The sequence below is a fragment of the Crocuta crocuta genome, unplaced genomic scaffold (assembly GCF_008692635.1).
Source record: "Crocuta crocuta isolate KB4526 unplaced genomic scaffold, BGI_CrCroc_1.0 scaffold1240, whole genome shotgun sequence".
NCBI classification, from domain to species: domain Eukaryota; kingdom Metazoa; phylum Chordata; class Mammalia; order Carnivora; family Hyaenidae; genus Crocuta; species Crocuta crocuta.
The window spans coordinates 26,889-40,332 of NW_027529285.1; positions in this window are offsets into that span (position 1 = coordinate 26,889).

The window sequence follows — 13,444 nt, forward strand, 5'->3', positions numbered from 1 at the left end:
TGAACGAATCACTTTAACTAGCATGAAGACTTAGTGTATAGTTACAGATCTCAAGGTGGCATGGTACTGATGGAGGGATAAACAAATATATCAGCAAAACTGAGCAGAGATCCCAGAAATAGATCTCCACTAAGGTACAAAAACACTTTGGTGGAAGAAGGACAGCTTTTCAACAAATTATGCTGGAGAATCTGCATAGCATATGTAATACATATATAAACCTTGACCTAAACCTAATACAATACACACAGCTTAACTTGAAATAAATCAGTGTAATTTACTTAAAAATGTAAATTGTAAAACTATAAAAGTTTTAGGGGGGACAAAAACACAGAAAAAATTTTGGTATCTAGGGCTAGGCAAAGTGTTCTTAGACTTGACACTGAAAGTACTATCCATACAAGGAAAAAATTATAAATTGTGTTTCAGGAAACTTCAAAACTTTTCCTGTCAGAACACAGTTAAGAGAATAAAATACAAGCTATAAATAGACTTGGAGAAATTACTTGAAAACAACAAATAACAAATTACCTGAAAAGACGAGTATCTAAATTATATAAAAATATCTCAAAATGCAGTAATAAATAATTTGATGATAAAATTTCAAAATGCATGAAAAGATATTCATCAAAGACTATATATCAAAAGGCAAGTAAGCACACAAAAAGATGTTCAGTATCATCATTAGGGAAATATAAGTTAAAAACCTAATGAAATATCATTACACATCTATTAAGTATAGTTAAAACAAAAAATAGTGACAATACCAGATGCTGGCAAGGATGCAGGCAGATTTACTTGTTCATACATTGCTGGTGTAATATAAAATGGTCTAGCTACTCTGAAGAACAATTTGGCAAGTTATAAACTAAATATGTCCACACATACATCTTAACAACTGCACACTTGGACATTTATCCCAGAGTATATGCATACATTTGTTCAATCAAAAATCTGTATATAAACATTTATAGTAGCTTTATTCCTAATAATCCCAAAACAGAAACATTCAGTTAACTCTCAGTGAGTGAATGGTTAAAAATCTATTATGTATACACACCCTGGAATAATACTCTACAATAGAAAGAATTTCTGGCACACACAACATGAATGAATGCTAAAACCAAAAGGTTACATAGTGTAGGAGTCCATTCATTGATATGACAAATTTATAATAATAATGAATACACAGTCATTTCCAGAGATTAGGGATTGGAGTTGCAGGGAATGGAGAAAGTTGAGGAAAAGTGTGTGTTGAGGAAAGTTGAGGAAATGTGAGTTTGGCTACAAAAGAAAAACATGAGGGAAGGAACCTTGTTTCAATGAAATGGTTTTGTATTTAGACTCAATATCCTGGTCATGATATTGTACTATTGTTTGTTGAGATGTTACCATTGAGGAAACAGGGTAAAGTGTGCATGGGACATCTCTGTATTGTTTTTCTCAACTGCATGTGAACTCACAATTTTCTACATTTTTTAAAAATTTAATTTTAAATGTACTTATCACAAAATCTTTATTTAAATTGTAACAATTGTTTTGGGTCTAATTGAAGCACTCACACATTTCTTTTTCTTTCTTTCTTTTTTCTTTTTTTTATTTCTGAGAGCCAGACAGCGTGAGCAGGGGAGGGTCAGAGAGAGAGGGAAATACAGAATCTAAAGCAGGCTCCAGGCTCTGAGCTAGCTTTCAGCCCAGAGCCTGACACGGGGCTTGAACTCACAAGTGGTGAGATCATGACCAGAGCCGAAGTCGGACGCTTAACCGACTGAGCCACCCAGGTGCCCCCCCACATTTCTTAAATAGTTGTAAAATTATTGATTTGTAAATGAGACATACCCTGTTCAATTCCTTTGTATTTACCATTTAGAGGTTTGTATGTTTTGTGATCATAAAGATAAGTTTTCCTATTGTAAAAGAAAAGTCATAACATGACTAAATATAATGAATAATCCTTTCTCCATCAGCCTCATCCTTTTATCATTTTTTCCACTGTAATAGAATCATTTCTTCTCTTAAGTTTAACTGATGATTTCTCTTATATTTCATCCTTTTATCTTTCTACTTTTTCACTAACCTTGGGCTATCAATTAACCTTTACCCTTTAAACTTCTCCATAGCTCTTATTTTCCTTTCATTAGCAATTAGATAGGCTCAAGTCAGTCTCATTCCAAACAAAGCAAAGCAAAACAAAGCAAAACAAATCCAAGCAACACTGAGACCTTCAAAGTCTTTTCTCCCTCTCTGTATTTTATTTTTCCCACTTACCAAACCCTATTTACTTTTTCTGTACTATGTAAAATGTCTATCCTTAAATTTTCACATATATTGCAATTATTAAACACACCAATAATTTCAATGTTGTCAAAATTAGAAACATAAGTTTCTGCCAATTAAAATTTTTATTACAAAAGTCTTTGTTTCCCATTTACAAGCAGCATTAAGCATATTTTGTATTTAATAAGAAAAAGAGATTTAATATGAGGCTAATAATACTTAAGCTTTAGGACTATTCACTTACAATGAAGAAGTATTCACATCTTTGTATGTTTCTGTATAATTTGGGAAAGTAGGATACTTTTATTGTGAAAGGTTAAAAACAATCTTTTTATACTCTAAATTCTTATTCACAGTTTTCTTTCTTTTGAGTGGCAAATGGCGTGGCATCTGGCATTGGTAGGGTTTAGCTTAGAGGGTGTTGAGTTCAATGAGATATATTTATGTGGTACATCTTTGCTTTTTTAATATAGTAATTATAAGCAGTTCCACGGATATTCCTTTTATTGTTGTTGTTGTTTTTGTTAACATGTAGTATAATATTGGTTTCAGGAATAGAATTTAGTGATTCATCACTTACATACAACACCCATTGCTCAACACAAGTGTTCTCCTTAATACTCATCATCCATTTAGCACATCCCCCTCCCACTTCTCCTTAAACCCTCATTTTGTTCTATATAGTTAAGAGTTCCTTACGGTTTGCTTCCCTCTCTTTTTTTCCCTACCCCTATGTTCATCTGTTGTGTTTCTTTAATTGCATATATAAGTGAAATCATATAGTATTTATGTTTCTCTGACTTATTTTGCTTAACCTAATATACTCTAGCTCCATCCATGTCCTTGCAAATGTCAAGATTTCATTCTTTTTGACGGCTCAGTAATATTCCATTGTATATACATATGACCTCTTCTTTACTCATTCATCAATGAACATTCGGGCTCTTTCCATAATTTCACTATTGTTGATAATGCTACTATAAGCATCAGGTGCATGTATCTTTTTGAATCAGTATTTTTGTATCCTTTGTGTAAATTACTAGTAGCGCAGTTGCTAGATCCTGGGGTAGTTTTGTTTCTTTGTTTTTGTTTTTTGTTTTTGTTTTTTTAACATTTTGAGGAACCTCCATACTGATATCCAGAATGGCTGCAGCAGTTTGCATTCCCACCAACAATGTAAGAGGGTTTCCTTTTCTCCACATCCTTGCCAATATCTCTTACACATCTCTTATTTCCTGTGTTGTTAATTTTAGCCATTCTGACATGTGTGAGATGGCATCTAACTGTGGTTTTGATATTTATCTCCCTGATGATCAGTGATGTTGAGCATCTTTTTATGTGTCTGCTGGCCATCTGAGTATTTTCTTTGAAGAAATGTCTATTCATGTTTTCTGCCTATTACTTAACTGGTTTATTTACTTTGGGTAGTGACTTTGATGAATTTTTGTAGATTTTGGAAACTAATCTTTTATCCGATTGGTCATTTACAAATTCCTTCTCCCATTTCACTAGTTGCTTTTTAGTTTTGTTGCTTGTTTCCCTTGCTGTGTAGAAGCTTTTTATCTTGATGAAGCCTCAGTAGTTTATTTTTGCTTTTGTTTCTCTTGCCTCCAGAGACATGTCTAGTAAGAAGTTGCTATGGCCAAAGTTAAAGAGATTGCTGCCTTTGTTCTCGTCTGGGAATTGCTGGTTTCCTGTCTTACATTTAGGTCTTTCATCTATTTTGACTTTATTTTTGGATATGGTATAAGAACATGGTCCAGTTTCAATCTTCTGCATTTCACCATCTAGTTTTCCCAACACCATTTGTTGAAGACGTTGTCTTTTTTCCATTGGATAGTTTTTCCTGCTTTGTCAAAGATTAGTTGACCAGATAGTTGTGGGTCCATTTCTGGGTTTTCTATTCTATTCCATCTGTGTGTCTGTTTTTGTGCCAGTACCAATATCTGGCAGTATCAGTGCCAGTATCTTAGTTACTATAGCTTTGTAATATAGCTGGAAATTTGATACCTCCAGCTTTGTTTTTCTTTCTCAAGATTGCTTTCCCTATTCAAGGTCCTTTAGGTTCCATTCACCTTTTAGTTTGTTTGTGCTAGCTCTGTGAAAAATGCTGGTAGTATTTTGATAAGGATTTCATTAAATGAGTAGATTGCTTTGAGTAGTTCCACGAATATTCCTATAACCCGATGTGCCTAGATGTTAGGGGGAGAAGTACAAGACAGAAATCTTAGAAATACCTAAATATAAGAGTTCTGTGATATTCCGTCCCAAATATATATGAGAAAAACCATCTTGAAATATGCAACACCAGAAGCTAGTCTTTAGAAAATTCTTTTAGTAATCATATGTGAAAATTTTAAGCAGAGGATTTGGCTCTCTTTAAAGTGTGGTCAGACCAGAAGCTGTCTCCCGACAAGAATATATGAAGAAGTGATCAAAGATTGAACATCCAAACTTTTAGAAAAAAATGTGTTTTAGTGGTATGTCAGGCAGCTAATTATTATAAGCATTATGCAATCTTTCTAGATATTTTCAAGTTTGTGGTAAATCATTAACTTTTTCCTTAAATTCTATTTTGTAGTGATTTTTTTCTAATTCTAAATCTGTATTTTAATATGATTTTATACTGATAATTTTGTACTTTTAAAAAAAAACTGCAACTAAAATTTTATAAATGTTCAGTTTCCACAAAACCTGAAGTGACCTGTATTTATTCTGGTGTCTGTTTATACTTCACAGAATGAATATTGACACCTCAGCTGGCAGACATGTTCCAGAGGTCATGGCTCCACTTCTGCATGATGATTCCAGACACTCCTGATCTGAGCCTCTCATATGTATGTATAGATTACAGCTTCTCTGTTTCTACTGAATAATGCTGGATCATATATGAAAAAATGACTAGTTACAGATCAGTAACTATTGAGAGGAAGGAAAGTATCGGGACATGTAGTCATATTGGACCAGTGATAAGCAATCAAATTAACTTCTCTATTTACATGACACATATAAAGAGAAAGTCAGGGCAAAGGAATATGTTTGAAGTAAGGTGTGTTCAGGAATTACACATGTATAGGTATCAAAGGACAAGGTAAGTAAGGCAGAAGGCCAGAAGGTGAGAAGACAAGCCAGAAATCAAAATATTCTCAAGAAAAAAATCTGTCCTGTTTACCCTCAGGAATGGTTCAAACATACATACAGAAAACATGACCAAAATAGCAGTGAGCCGACCCTGGTCAAGTATGAAGAGAGCATACTTTGGTTTCACTAATATGGTTGCACCATTCTGCTTTACCATTATGCCACAAATATTCCTTGATATTTGCTCCCTTCATCTTTTAGATTCGTCCCCAACTAATAGGTGTAAAATCATATGTCATTGTAATTTGTGTTTGCAATGTGTGCTTATGTGTTTATGCATCTCTTTATGTGCTCATTGTACTTTGGCATTTTTTGTGCATATCTGTTGCCTGTTTTTACATTGAGGTTGTTATCTTTTTATTCCTACTTTGCATACATTATTGATGTATTCTAGATAGTCATTTTTCTGTAATTACATTTAATCTGTCATTCTGTCACCTATATATCACTTTATAGTAGCTTTCTTTGNTATATATATTTGATATATATAGAGAGAGCATATATATACATATATATATGCTACAAATGGAGACACTCATAGGGGCTTAGAATAAGTAACTTCATAAGAATCAGCACTGCTGAATATCATTTTAACCTAACTTGGAGATTTTTCTACTAAGACAATTTCTAGTACAGGATCAACTTGCCCATTTTCAGTCATTGGGTCTAATGTTTCTAATAGAAACATTAGATTAGGTCAGTCCACACAAGGGCTGTTATCACAATAAAGTTCATTTATACTTCCTTAAGCCACTGTCACCACTGGTACAGAGATAAAGAGACAAAATTTCTCCTTTGGAATCTGTATCAGGTAAATTAGTTAAAATTAACTTATTCCTAGAGAATTTGTTAAATCTGATCTTTTGAATTTCTAAAATCCAGATAGTTTGGCAACACTTTTTTTACTTACATTGTATAACTTGAAAAGTTATGAATCTGAGGGGCACCTGAGTGACTCAGTCCATTAAGCATTCAACATTGGCTCAGGTCATGACCCCATGGCTTGTGAGCTCATGCCCCACACTGGATGGACTCTTTGCCAACAACTCAGAGCCTAGAGCCTGCTTTGGATTCCGTCTCCATCTCTCTCTGCCCCTACCCTGTTTGTGCTCTCTGTCTCAAAAATAAATAAAACATTAAAAAATTTAAGTTATGAATCTTAGTAGTATTTTTAAATACTCCAATACTCAGTTTAAAAAGCAGACTGTATGTGCCTATCCTTTTGTTTGATAAATGTATCATATTTTCTATGGCTTTCTACTGCCAGGTTTTCTAGTACAAAAAGTGTTCCTATTGTATCTACCTATTAAGTGTTACTTTACTTTAATATAACCTATGGTAAATATTGACAATAGAGATCTCGAAGAACAATCAATCTATATCTCAAATGCTTCAAAATAGTTCAACGAAGTCCATTATAAAATAATAAGTCACACTTCTTCGTTTTACCCAGATATTTAACACATTTATTTTTTTTTAATTTTTTAATGTTTTATTTATTTTTGAGAGAGTTAGAGACAGCATGAGGAGGGGAGGGTCAGAGAGAGAGGGAGACACAGAATCCAAAACAGGCTCCAGGCTCTGAGCTAGCTGTCAGCACAGAGCCCAAGGTGGGGCTAGAACCCATGAACCATGAGATCATGACCTGAGCCGAAGTCAGACACTTAACCAACTGAGCCACCCAGGCACCCCTTAACACATTTAAACATTGATAATATTTAAAACTGTATAGATGATAAAAATAAAATATTTTTTATTTGATGAATAGCTAATTTAAAACTCATTGCTGCTTTTCTAAGGGTAAGAAAGAAAGAACAATGAATGGAAGAGGAGTACTTGAGCAGTTATCATAACAAAGAGGAAGAGGCCCTATAGATACTTACGTGTGTGTGCGTGTGTGTGTCATGAACACACAAAAATTAAATGAAATAAAAATTTGGCTTGTAGTTTAATATTAGCAAAGCAACATATATAGCATACCAGTAAATAAGACAATAATTCAAGAGAAAAGAGATGCTAGTATTTATACATATTAATCTAACATAATTCATGCTGGCTGTTTAAGTGGAGCCTCTAAATTACTCTGTAATATATCACTAAAGTTATGTTGTAGATAAGAAAACTAAAGTTTAGAAAGCTTAAAGTGAGTCATCTAAAGTCATACAACTGCTTAGAGACAAAGCCAGAGTATTACACAATTAAGGCTCTTTTCATTGTACCACATTACCTCTAGTTACCGTGTTTTTCTCTTCCAAAAATGCCATTTTATTGAAATATATTTGACATAAAACATTGTATAATTTAGGAATACAACATGTGAATTGTATGCATTTATATATTGTAATAAGATTACCATTGTAGGGATAATTAGCACTTCTATGACAGTACCCAATTATCTTTTATTTAGTGGTTAGAATAATTAAATCCTAGTCTCTAGCAAGTTTGATACAAGTTATAATGAAATATCATCATCTATATTCATGATATTAATGCAATCCTGAGGGGAGAGGAAATTGTGATAGTTACAATATAATCTTATGCAGCCATTTTCCTCTTTCCTTTTTGGAAATCAGAGAAAAGCAATTATTCAAAATCGTCATTCCAAGTTTATTTATTGAACTAAGCCTAGGCAAGTATATTTCTCATTTTGTAAAGAATTATCTCCAATAATCAAATAAGGAATTTATATATAATGATATCAAATAAAAGCTCTGTCAGAATGTTTCCATCAGATATTTGTTAAGAAAAAGGAAAACAAATACAATGGATATAAAGACTAAACTACATTGGGCATTACAGAAGTATACAGGTATTCTAATCTGACTGCTCCTGGTTTAGATTTCATATTTTCTTTCTTAAACATTAATTGTTAAATAAATAATTAGCTTTTCCCATAAACAGTTTTATCAGGAATGTTATATACTACTGTTCCATAGAACGTATATAAACAACATGGCGTTACTTTGATTTTTAATTTGCAATGTCTATTTCAGCCATAGGTATCATTTTTATTTACAAAAGTAATGCTTGAACAAAACCTGCCAGTGTTATCTAGTTCTGTGTACTACAGCTGGGGAAAAAAAGAAACTGCTTTAGGTTTCCCAAAAGGAGGCCAAATTAGCATATCATTCTTTAGGTCCCAGCTTCATAAAAGTACCTGTAAAATAGATTACATGTTTGTTTTTAGAAAGTAAGTATTATCACACAGGCTCACAAAAACAGTAGATAAAAGAAAGACAGTACTGGAAAAAAAAAAAAAACTGATGATGCTGAGAACACATTTCTGAAAATCTCTCTGGTTAAGAAGCCATTAAAGCACCTGGATATCCCAAGGAGTGACAAAGGACAGCCTAGAAGAGTTTTGCTCAGAGTCGGCCAGAGATTTGGTTTTCACTAAATGTACTCTGACACAGAGGAGAAGAAGTAGTCTGAAACAAGTTTAGGGATCTAAGGTAAAGCTGCCTAAGCACAGACATATATACTTGTTAGAGGCTTCACAAGCTGGCTTAGCTAGAACACAGCAAAGCCTTGCCAGACTCACTGAGAGTTAGCGTTTCCTCTGAAGCAGCAGTAGTATGCTTGGGTTTAACAAGACTGCCATGCACAATGTGTGAAAAAATATATTTTAGGCAACTATGGATATAGCTCAATTGACAAATGGTTTTTCTGCCAAAAAATCATTTGTAAATTGATCTTTGGAACCCTGAATCCATTTCTCAAAATAGATAGTGGTGATTAGTACATCGAAGTTAAGCCACAGATGCCTCATTTAATCCTTACAATATATAAAATATAGTACTGATTGATGCGTTTACCGTATCAGATAATTTGGTATTATGAAATTTTATTCTATGTCCCAAATTAGAATGCCAAGAACATGCTTCAGTGGCTAAGGGTGCAAGGCCCACAGCATCCTGCTGTCTGTAGTTGTGATCATTTGGGGTGGGCAAAGGTGGGCTAGCACCTCTCAGAAAACCAAACATGACATATCTTACAAGAGCTTACTAAGTTTTCTTTGTAGAAATAAAAACTCTTTACAACACTCTATAAGTGTTTAATTAAAACATGAAATAGCCTTATAAAATGGGATTGCATTTATGGTCCTACAGAATATCATTATTCTATTGATATTTCTCCATTAGGTGTTTATTTTTTATAATAAGAGGCTCTACATATTGCTTGGGAAGCTTCTTATATTTAGTAAATTGTTATATACTTGGAGAGGTTTCTTAAAATTTATAGAATTGGGAAGAAAAAAAAAACATGGCCAAATGTTTTCTTTGATTCTCAAATAATTAAATTGTATTTCCCCCATTCATTAATGTGATAAAATAAAATAGTTCTATGTAATGTAGATCTTGCAATAGACATTTAGAATATATAAAAAGAAATTAGGATAAATATTTATGTTGTTTTATATATTTTTAAGCTTATTCATTTATTCTGAGGGGGAGAGAGAGTATACAAGCAGGAAAGGGGCAGAGAAAGAGGGAAAGATGGAAAGAGAGAATCTTAAGAATCTGCGCTGTCACCACAGAGACCAACATGGGGCTCAAAACCACGAACTGTGAGATCATGACCTGAACCACTCAGGCTCTCCTAAGGCAAATATTAAAACAACATATATTCATGTTTATTTATTTTTGAGAGAGAGAGAGAGAGAGAGACTAAGCATGAGTGCAGGAGGGGCAGAGAGAGGAAGGGAGACACAGAATCCAAAGCAGGCTCCAGGTTAGTTGGTCGGAGGGTTGTGGGTTATCGCTAAGCTGATTAACAAAGCAGACTCCAGGCTCCAAGCTGTCAGCACAGGGTCTGACAGGGGGCTTGAACTCATGAACCCTGAGATCATAACCTGAGCCAAAGTTGGAAGGTTAACCGACTGAGCCACCTAGGCGCCCCTAGGATAAATATTTTAACCAGTATTTATTTAGTAAGGTAAAAATCATCCTACTAAATTGCCAGTTCAAAGAAAAAAAAATGAAACTTCTGTACATTCTGAGGGAAAGAACTTCTTTTTATTTTGTTTTCTCCCTCTCTCCCACTTTCTTTCCCCCACATTTCTTTCTCACTCCTCCAATATTGTTCTCTTCCACTCTTACACACTCTGTCATGCCACAGATAATTATACATGTTTCTGGCCCTGGACTAAGACCTGTAAACCAGAAAGGCGCTGTCCCTGTCCTCAAGTACCTGACATCTATTAGAAATGAGAAACATGAAACATTTAACAGAAGTAAGATTATTTTTACAAAAACCATAACATACAGTGTACTATAAGCATATAAAATAGGTTTCTAACTCTAGGTTTATACTTGGGATAGTACTGAAATTAGTTAGCTTGTGATACTTGGGGAAATTGATCCACTTGAACCTGATACTTAGAGTTACATGTCAATATAATTAATTCATTTGTTTCTAACAATATTGTTTTAATTTGAGAGCAGTGACAGAGGAAACAAAAGGAGTGATTCAGTGTTGGGATTTGACATGATAGAATGATAAAGGGAATTAGAATTTGGGACTCCCAGTAAAGCCTTCTCTTCATGTTACTGCTACTATCAACTCTCGGCCTTCAGATGATCTATTATTTGCCACTGTTCACAGATGCTTAACTGGAAGAAACATAAAACAAGAGAAAGTCTCTTGTTTTCCATCAGTGGTTGTTACACTGTTGCTAAGTGCCACATGTCTCCTTTGTCTTTTCTTATGTAGCATTAGTTTGTAGACATCTAGCCCTTAAACCCCTTTCCTTAGGTCTCCACTTCTATTAACCCAGATTCATGTGCCTGGGTTTCTGACTGCTTTATTCTCCAAGCTGTGGCTTCATTTATTTCTCTCTCTTACACTAGTAGTGGTGTTCTCTGTAATCATCCCTTTCTCCTAAAAAACAAACCTCTCTCTCTCTCTCTCTCTCTCTCTCTCTCTCTCACTCACCTGGATGTGACCCAGACTACCTTGTTGAAATTGTCATTACTTACTGCTCTCGTTTGACATTTGCCAACTGCTTTCTTATGTGGAACAGATTTTATGCCTGCTTCTCTTCACTTCTGGCACCTCAGGATTCAGAATCTGCCATGCCCATAGACTTGTTATAGCCTGCCATCTGACCCCTGTGCCAGCTGGTCTGTCTGTGGGCATTTTCAATTTAAATCCTCATGATTTGCTCTAGGTTTGAACTTGACCTTTACTGACCTGATTTGGGCTGCTCTTTCAGCCTTTAGGCAATAGTCTCCTTGAGATCAGCCTGTTTCTATGTTAGCTCCAACTGAATGTCCAGTGTATAATAAATATTTTTGAATAAATAATTTGTTTACTTTACCTTAGATCTTACATTTATTAAAATATGCCTCTCATTCTATATACAAACTCCTTCAAGTATGATTACATTTCATAACATTTCGCATTTCACAATGATGCACCAGATACAAGATGTATTTAAATCAACATTTCCAAATGTTGAGGGGACTATGCTAAAGTTTGTTTTCTGATTTTATATGTCATACCATGCTCAAGATAGCATCTGACTTGGCTCCTTAAAGCAAAACTGTTACGAGTGCTGATTAATTTTGCAGCCTTTTTAATGACACATGGTCACCAAGGCACCACACAGTGTTTATTGTATGAGTCATATCATGTATTCTTAATGGCATGAGGGCACTCCTAAAGGGTCAAAAATTGTTCTTGGGTAAGGGCTAAAAGAAATCTTACTTTTCAAATGTATAACACCCAGATATTTATGCAGCACATAACAAATAGTATATTTGTTGTATTAACAATTCATGGAGGCAATTAGGGGAAAAAACATATTTAAAATGTCTCTATGAGGAGGGTGATAATGAAAAAATGTTGAGAAATGCTATGATAAATAAAGGTAAAAAAGAGCTTCATCCCTGCTTTGCAGAGAGCATCTAAGCCAGCAGGTGATATTTCCCAAGGAATGACTCCTTTAAGAAGTAGCATGTTTTGAGAAAAATGTAAGCACAGCCTAGAAAATGATGTGCTGACACACAGGAACATAGTCAAGAGATACTTTCTCAATTGTCAGCTTCTTTCAAACTTGAAAAAGTTTTCAATTGTTTTCTGACAAACTTTCAAGTTTTTATTTTTCCAAACTACTCTATCAAACAAATGGTCATTTAATAAACACAAACAACCTTTTGCACTCATGTCATGTGACTTATTAACACTATATAGTTATGGGAATTCATATTTATTTTAGTTTGAAAGAGCAACACTGGATTCAAACAGATACCTCTGTCATCTCATGAATCACAAATTTATTTGCTCACAACTACCTCTAAGAGCAAACTGTTTTCTACAGAAATAGTTCATTTCAGTTACAGCCAACTTTGTGCAAGTCTCAAAAGTCCTATATACTCTAACAAGTGAGCACTCTTCACAACTCAATTGTAATTGGAGCCATGACTCAAACAAGTGAAAATATTTTCTTTGGATTGACTTATATTACTTTCACCATCCCTAGGCTTTCTCTCTTTTGCTATGTCTTATTATAAATATGCCAGTTAAATCAACATACTTCAATACTTTTAGCCTTGAAATTCTGGAACACTAAAATTAACTTTATATTTATATTTATTTGTTGGACATTCCTCTTGTTAAAGAAAATCAAATAATAGTTTTTAGAAATCTCACCCACTTGAACTTTTGATAACATTTGACAGATTTTAATAGCCCTTAATTCTAACTTTTGGTGCACTTTGTGGTACTGCATTCTCCGGTACTGCATTTTCCAGATTCATTTTTGACCAATCTAAACATTATTTTGAATTTCCTGTCCTTGTATTCTAAGCCCATTAGGTCTTTTTTCTGTTTGTTGATATTCTCACTAATTTCCATAAGGTCAACATCAGCCATTTACAAAACTATATTAATATATTAATATTAATTGCCTCTAGAAGTGCTGATAACATATTTCCTAAATGTAATACATATATTTCCAATATACTGCTAGCAGTCTTCACTCTCAAACTCTGAAAATCTCAAACCTGCTTATACAAACTTGATT